The following is a 6,885-nucleotide window of genomic DNA, read 5'->3' as shown; positions in this document are numbered from 1 at the left end:
AGGCCCCTGGAGGCCTGGGTAGTGAGGAACACTGGGTCTGTGTCGCGGGAAGGAGGACAGCGGGTCAGGGGACAGGGGGAGGTTGGCGATGCAGGGCTCCATGTCTAAGACAAGGTCGAGGGGAGAGGTGCAGCCAGCACCAGAGCCAGCGGAGGCCGCGGAAGAGGAGGTGGAGGGGTAGTCACATGGTGGTGGAGGCTTTACGTCTGGCATGGCTGTGGGCTGAGCGAGCGGCACTCAGACACACAGTCAGCAGGTACGGAGATCTGCTCCCTGCAGGGACAAAGACAGAATGCATGAAGATATGACCAAAGATATAAAGACAACACAGACATTCATGTATACAACAACTGAGCCTGTTTTGTTCTGTTGTGTTCTTGTTGTTAGTAACTTTTTACACATTTAAACCCTTAATTTTACTCTTTAAGTATGCTATACGTATTCTCCCAGTGTCCAGGCAGCCAATATTTTACATTAAACATTAAAAGCAGACTGTTAAACTTGCTTGTTGAGCCAAGAAATCCATCATCTGCAAATGTCAAGTCTGCATTAACTGTAGCCAATGTTACACCGTTTTAACACTATAAAATACGGTGCATATATTCTTGGTAATTTAAGATGGATTTCACGACTCAAAAAGCCTTAACCTGTATAACATCTCATTAAAACATTTCATTTTAGATGGCATGTTTTCGTGGCTGCTGGTTGTGAGCAAATTGCAATTAAAAACAAATAACATTTTCACAAAGTTCACTACATTACAAATGAATTTGATTATTTTGTATGTAATTTTGTGAACATTTAATCAAACTAATTTTTCTGGGTAATATTGTGATATTGATTTTAATAATACCACCTTCCCTTCTGTTATCAGACTAGACTCTTTAATGGTCAACGTTAAATCTGATAATACAGCTCCTATATCTGTATATCTCTGAATCCACCTTTCAGACTTTATGCAGTGGCTTTGGCCATGTGACAGAGATTTGTCAGTGGTCTTCAGCCACGTTGATGACAGCACAGTCCACACACATATTGGAATATTGGATGGCCTCAGCTCTGGACACAGAGACACTGTCTCTGAAGCGTGGTTCCTTTTCCAGAATAATCACATTCATTTTATATAAATGGCTCCCCGTCTACCCCTCAGGCTTTTTCTTTTCTTCCTCCTCCGCAGCAAGAATAATATAGAGGGATTATTGCCCTGCTTGTCAGGCTATTAAAACATAAGATTGAGAGACAGATACAGAGACAGACAGTGCAGGATGAAGAAAAAAAAAGGAGAGAGAGCGGGTAAAAGAGACGAGGATGAGACAGAAAGAGGAAATGAGTGTGACGCTAAGAGAAAGAGGTAAGCTGAGGGGACAGTAATGAAGATAACTGCTTGGCTGTCCGCTGGCGGCTGGCTCTGCTTTTTCCTTCTGACTAATCAGACAGCAGTTGTAGATTAGCCAGGAGCCGAGAGAGCCGGCAAGACGGCACTAGGTGCACTGCAGCTCTTTCTCTCTCACTGTAATGAGTGCAAATAGGATGTCGCCCCCCGCCCAGCCCAAACGCCCATCATCCCTATCTTATATTTTGTCTACATCACAGTCAGCAGCGCATGTTATGGCTGTGGTTATGACTATGATTATGAAACAGGGATTCAGAGGGCTCATCCCCGATGCATTAGTTGAATAATAAAACCCAAATCATCTTTAGACTCAAATGCTCCCTAATGCCAAAGCACGAACACGCCACAGCGCTTCTCTGCAGCTTTGCAGTAATAGATAGATCTCTATTCCTCACATGCTAGAGGTAAGTAAGGCTGCGATCACAGTTAATCAGTAACCTCCATCACAACAAGCACAGGCGGTTTCCCTCAAATCTCATTTGTCGGCTGTTTCTTAACAATTAATATTGTTCCAAAACAAAAAACCAAGGACATTGATCTGTCACTCTAAAGTGAATCCTTTCAGCACTCAGGACTGAAAGTCAGTGGAAGTCACAGTTTTGTTTTTTTGTTTTTTTCTTGTATAAGCAACAATCTTCAAGGACAAAGCTTCCTGTTTTTGTCTTGTTTCCCGCCCTTGTGATTGTCTGCCCTGCCCTAATTGGTTTCACCTGTTGCCCATTGCCTTGTGTATTTAAGTCTCGTCGTTCCCCTGTGTTCTTGTCAGTTGGTCTTGTCCCTGGTCTCACATCTTGTCTCATGTCTTTTGTCTTGTCTCATGTCACTAGAACCAGCAAATCCCTCATCTTGTCAGGTCTTGTTCATAGTTTGTTCTTTCTATCTTTTGTCTTGTTTTGTTGCTATATTCTTTGGTTTATTTCATAGTCTAGTATTTTTCCTCGATAAGAGAGATTTTGTCTTCACGTTATGTTCTTTTGTTTCATTGCCTTTTCCCCGTTTGGGTGGTTATTATTTGATACTTTGCAAGAATAAAACTATTATTTTGATTTCGTCTGTGGGGTTGCGCATTTAGGTCCAAGTCCCTGTGTTTGCTGCATGTGAAGCTGACTGTACACCTGACCTGCCCATTCTTTCAGGAGTTTTCCTCTTATTCTGTTTAGGAGATACAAATATGTATGTGTGCATGGTTTACATTAGAGAGAAAGTGCTGACATGTGGAATTTGGGTTTAATTAACATGAGCCCGTGTGTCTGAATAGCATGCAGCATGCTGCTCAGCACGCCTGTGCCTCTCGCTCTCTCGTTGCCTTTCTCTGGTTGAATTACTGCCAGTATAAAAGACTCACTGGAGGTCTGTGCTCTCTCTGCTCTCTCTGTCACTGGAGCTAACTGAGGAATAACTCATCTATACCAGCAGGACAGTAAATCAGCCACCACGTCCCAGAATGCGCAGGGGCTGGTTTCCCCAAGCATGATGGCTGAGTGCTGGAAGAGGGCAAGCATCAGAATGAGGAAATAAATCATTTATGTGACTGAGTTCACTGTCGGAGTGTCTGCATTACTAAACATGCTGACGAAATCTCCATCCTAACAAGTCATTTTGTGTATTATTGAGCCCTTAAATTTAAAATTATATGGCCAAAAGTGTGTGGACACCTCTGTTTTGGTCTTGGACTGCTTTTCCTCCTTTATACCAGGGCCTTAATGCCTTAATGCTACAGCACACAGTGACAGTGTTCACAGTTTGGTATGAGAGAACTGGTATGAAAGAACTTGACTGGCCTGCACAGAGCCCTGGCCTCAGCCCGATTCAACACATGTTGGATGAACCAGATCTTATCAGCCAACATCAGCGTTGGACCTCACTAACGCTCTTGTGACTGAATGGGAGCAAATCCCTGCAAACAGGTTACAAAATCTGGTGGAAAGTCTGACACCAGAAGAGTAGAGGCTGCTACAGCAGCAAGTCAATGCTCATAGGTTTGGAGAAAGGTCTGGGTGTCCACACACTTTTCTCAGGTATCCATATACCTTTTATTATATATTAAAACAAGTAAAAAGGTTCCAGTGGTGTAAGAATCAGAGCTTCACAGTCCAAATCAATGTCGTTTAATTTTTATGACTGTAGCGTAGTGACCTGATGCTCAATTTTCAAAGCCCCCACAAAGAGTGACACAAGAGTTAGAAAATAATCACTGCAAACAATCATTGCTATTGGTAATCAACACGTATGAGACTGTTGGTACTTCAACCAACGACAGAAGAAAAAAAAGAAACATTCTTTGGCTAAACTACTTAAAACTCACGTCCATAAAAAAAATACATACACTGTGATATGGAGGGTCACAAGTGGACCTTGTTTCATTTTAGGGGACCATAAGCTGAAAAGGTCTGAAATCACTGGCAGACACTTGACACATCCTTTGCTCATTTTATGGGTCAATAAGAAGAGAATAAACACGAAAGTGACACACTAGATGTTGCATTGTTCATACTGAAGCATCTCTATGATTTCATCTTTTGCTCTTCTGCCTGAACTTCATCAATTGAGCGTAGTGTCTAAGATCCATTTCTCTTTGCACTTTGGACTAAGTCTTAACAAAAGCATGTCACTGTACCAAAAACACCTTCAAAGAAATTCACCATTTTGGTATAATTTTTGATTAAAGACTAAGTTTGTTGCTCTGTTGTTGAAAGACAACTATATTTGTCTCTGCATCCTGTTACTGTGAGTTTCTGCCTGAGTGCAGACATGTCAGTGTGTTATGTGTGAGTCAGTATCTGTATTTCGCCATCAGCACAGCTCCCCATCTCTCTGTCTGAGCAGAGGTTACCTAACAGCGAGCATCGTGTTGCAGGGATCAGGTTTGGAAACAAATCCTCCTGTTGCAGACCGCAGTTCCTGCTGCTGCTTGCAGCGTGCTGTCTGATCTTCTAAACTTACCCCATTTTAATCAAGCCTTTACTCTGCTTCTCTCCTCCAACAGGTCATTGGCTCAGATCCCAAAGTGCCGGGCAGCCTCTCCTCACTCTCCCCTCAGTGCAGTGATCTGTCTGGAGCTTCCACCGAGCCAGACAGATGTGGCCCTGAGCTACAAGTAAAGAGAGAGAAAAAAGAAGAAAAAAGCAAATCAATCAATGAACTGCATTTTCTAAACATAACAAACTGCCACGTTGGAGAAGATCACTCTGCCAAGAGCTGCTGCAACCAGGGACTTCAGGCTTGAATAGCACATGTATTATGATACTGTAAAACAAACCATGTCCTCTTTTCGCAGATTGAATTAGATGTTGAGTCAATTACATAATTAGTCTTTCTCTATCAGGAGAGCGTAGCAGATTACACACATCAGGCCAAGAGTTTGTATACAGTGTGTGTGTGTGTGTGTTCAATCAGTCACAGGTTTCTTGAGTTCCTGGAAAACAGCCTGAGGATAATTATTGAATGTTATATTTCCAAGCAACAACACAGATTTCCATTAACAACCCAATCATTATGTTTCATCACCAGTTCTGGGTAAGAGACAAAACAAACACTGCTGGTGCCCACCCAGGGATCACAGAGGAAAACTACATAAAACTATATAAATTTAATTAGACATTTGTCCTTGTTAAATAAACAATAAAATAACACAAAATAAAGCTTAATTAAGTCAAATAAATTGATTAATTTATTTATTATGTTTCGCTACTAAATAATTGAATAAATTTGTGTCCTTGTGAAATTTCCAATAAAACAACTAGACTCGACCAATAACAAAAACTTGTTCAGTAAGTTAATTTAAATTAAAATATATTACATTAAAAATTACACTTGTCAACTAAAAACAATTAGACAATCAATACATTGTTGTCCAAAAATTATATATAAATAAAAATACCTAATCCTGGAGAAATGAAACCTTTAAATAAACAACAAAAAAACAACAACAACAAAGAGCAGCTGCTCTCTTTGTCACCATATGTACAGTTACCATTAATTGCAAATATTTTTCTTTTCTCTAACTTTTCAAATGACAGAAACACTACAGATATACTGACCATAAGATGTTACAATGACAAGCTGCATCTCAGAATGTCGACTTAAAATCTTTCCAGACAATAAAGCAGAGAATAAAAGCATCGTGGGATGCATGACACAAATTCCAGACATATCTCCACAGCAGACATGAACGTAATGTAGGCCAGCAGGACTAAAACAAAAGAGACTGAACTGTGCATTACAGCAACAGCTCAGATCAAAGACACAGCTCAGACAGGAAAACACAGCTCTGCAGCAATGATGAATAATCAGTTCACAAAACAACAGAGAGAACCGTGCCCACCTCGTCTGCATCCACCACTTCAGCATCTTCAGCCACACGATGAGAAAAGCAACCAAATGTTGTCATTCAAAGCTGAGGTCACATGATTTCTGACGTTAACACTCCCCGCACCTCCCCTCCCCTACCCCCCATGGGATGTGCTGTGGCTGCATCATCCAAAGCTTTGACAAGTGACTGTCACTGAGAAATAAACCCTTCCACCACCACCCGCCTCCATCCCAGGAGTCCTGGGTGACTGACATGGCTTCCAGAGGAACCTCCCCCCACCATCAGGCTCCTGCTCCGCATCTGCAAAAATGAACCAACTTCCTTCATTCACACTTTGTTTGTCCCCGAGATCTGTTGATTTAAAAAAAAAAAAAGTTTTTAAGAATTTTATTTAGCTCAGGTCTTTATTTTCAGCTCAGGGGGGAGACTCTTCCTCTGCCTGGCTCCTCGCTTGCTGAGTAACCTCCCTCTGACAATCCCACTGAAACTGATGGGCTTTTCAGAGAGGGAATGAGAAATTGGTTATCGGCACTGACTGAAGTGACCCATTTATTTATTTCATTCCCCCTCCCCTTTTTATCCACTGAGCGTTTAAATCACTGAGCCAATTCCCTGCCGTTCTGGCCCGTTTCATTCATCCTCTCCTCATGGGCACTTCAGAATCTCCGAAACTAAGCAGAAGTGTTTCTGAGCAGATTCTCTGGGCATGTCTTACGTGTGTGTGTCTTATGTGTGTGTGTGTGTCTGTGTCTGTGTGTCTGTGTGTGTGTGCTGCTGACTAAATGTCTTTTAAACCTTATGCAGTGGTAGGAGAGGTGATAATAATGTGCTCCATGGTTTTTGACACCTACAGTGCTCCTTACAGACTCACAGACTCACACCTCCGTCTGTCTGGTCCAGCTCTCGTGTGTGTGTTTCATCTACATTTTAGACTGTGGTTCCATAAAAATAGATATATTAAAAGAAGTAAACACATTTTTCCTTCTGTCACAAGGATCACTCAACAAATGCACTCAACAAGATTTCTCTGAATTGCTCTAATTATTTTCTAGCTTTCAAAAGGGAAAAAATGCAGCTAATTGAAGATTAACTGAAAATCTACTGTATATGAAATCATAAAAAGTCGTAAAAATGACCGTAACTGCGTGTTGTACCACTGTTGTTTTGTATCTAATCATCA

The 6,885-nt window shown here is 41.4% G+C and overlaps 1 long non-coding RNA gene across 1 annotated transcript in view; it reads right to left on the bottom strand.

The window, feature by feature from the left end:
* Positions 1 to 90: 90 nt before the first annotated feature.
* LOC121194289 overlaps positions 91 to 6,885 on the bottom strand; it is a 34,084-nt gene continuing 27,289 nt past the window's right edge. The window contains exons 3-4 of the long non-coding RNA XR_005895365.1: positions 4,337 to 4,484; positions 91 to 273 (exon numbers count right to left, since the gene is read on the bottom strand). This is a non-coding gene — a long non-coding RNA (uncharacterized LOC121194289). The remainder of the gene's footprint in view (positions 274 to 4,336; positions 4,485 to 6,885) is intronic.

The sequence above is a fragment of the Toxotes jaculatrix genome, chromosome 15 (genome assembly GCF_017976425.1).
Source record: "Toxotes jaculatrix isolate fToxJac2 chromosome 15, fToxJac2.pri, whole genome shotgun sequence".
NCBI lineage: Eukaryota > Metazoa > Chordata > Actinopteri > Toxotidae > Toxotes > Toxotes jaculatrix.
This window is presented reverse-complemented; position numbering and strand designations above follow the sequence as displayed.